The following is a 1,708-nucleotide window of genomic DNA, read 5'->3' as shown; positions in this document are numbered from 1 at the left end:
CGTAAGTGTTTGCGTAATTGCTTCGTGAATCTGGCCCCTTGACAGGTGTCGACCTTAGAATTGAAACTAGCAAAATCTTCAGTAGATAGATTTTTTGGAGGGAAATTTGATCTCGTTACAATAGAGCAGAGGTTTTGTAGGAAGAGATTTTCGACACACTGAACGTGAGGTTGTCGAAACTAGACCTTGGCAAACTAGATTCTAGGGAGAAAGGCAGAATAAACACATATGTAATGTTTATCATAAGGAACAGCAAAACGGAACGACACAGATGGAAGTTAATAGGAACACATCAGGCTCCTTAGTATGAGATGAAAGTTAATACAGTGTGTTTGAAAGAATGAAAGTTGAGGATAACTCGATACACTGATTTGTAAACTAAATATAGGCAGAAAAACATTGTGTTGGAAAATACACGACTCAGATTGTGTATCAACAGTGGCTAGGCACACACACACACACACACACACACACACACACACACACACACACACACACACACACACACACACACACACACACACACACACACACACATACACATACACACACATGTATGAAATGCACTCACGACACCGGAAGACAGAAGAGTAAGGGGGGACATGATCACAACCTACAAAATCCTCAGGGGAATCGACCGGGTAAACAAGGATGAACTATTCAACACTGGTGGGACGCGAACAAGGGGACACAGGTGGAAGCTGAGTACCCAAATGAGCCACAGAGACGTTAGAAAGAACTTTTTCAGTGACAGAGTAGTTAGTAAATGGAATGCATTTGGAAGTGATGTGGTGGAGGCTGACTCCATACACAGTTTCAAATGTAGATATGATAGAGCCCAATAGGCTCAGGAATCTGTACACCAGTTGATTGACGGTTGAGAGGCGGGACCAAAGAGCCAGAGCTCAACCCCCGCAAGCACAATTAGGTGAGCACAATTAGGTGAGTACACACACACACACACACACACACACAACAGAACCGATAAACACCGATAATGCCCGACACTTAAGCCGGAGTCAACACCATAATCAAGTTAGAACACCCTCAATATATTTCGCAAAAGTTACTTAAAAGAAACCCCCCCCCCCCAAAAAAAAAAAAAAAAAATCTGAGAGGACAGAAAATTTGAAATTGTGAAAAATTGGAACTATTTAAAGGAGACGAGCAAACTTGGGCTTCCAATAGTGGTCATTATGGCTTCCAACAACTGTTGCCACTTTCTTGAAAGTTTTTTTTTCTTAGATGTCCTCTGCCCGGAATGAGGTCGTTCAGGGCGTCTCGCCATTAGTGCTGCCTGCACCTCCTTGTTATCTCCATAGGGGGGAAACTTGAAGGTAAAATCGTGTGCTGCTGTGTTCTTGTGCGTTAAAGAAGAAGGTTATTCTTCTTTTAAAGAATCTTCAATCTAAAGATACTTTTAGAAAAGAGTTTTGAACCTAAAGATACTTTTAGTCTCATAGTCTTCAAGCTAAAGATACTTTTAGTCTAAGAGTCTTCAACCTAAAGATACTTTTAGTCTAAGAGTCATCAACCTAAAGATACTTTTAGTCTGAGAGTCTTCAACCTAAAGATACTTTTAGTCTAAGAGTCTTCAACCTAAAGATACTTTTAGTCTAAGAGTCATCAACCTAAAGATACTTTTAGTCTAAGAGTCATCAACCTAAAGATACTTTTAGTCTAAGAGTCATCAACCTAAAGATACTTT

The sequence above is a fragment of the Procambarus clarkii genome, chromosome 14 (assembly GCF_040958095.1).
Source record: "Procambarus clarkii isolate CNS0578487 chromosome 14, FALCON_Pclarkii_2.0, whole genome shotgun sequence".
Taxonomy (NCBI): domain Eukaryota; kingdom Metazoa; phylum Arthropoda; class Malacostraca; order Decapoda; family Cambaridae; genus Procambarus; species Procambarus clarkii.
This window is presented reverse-complemented; position numbering follows the sequence as displayed.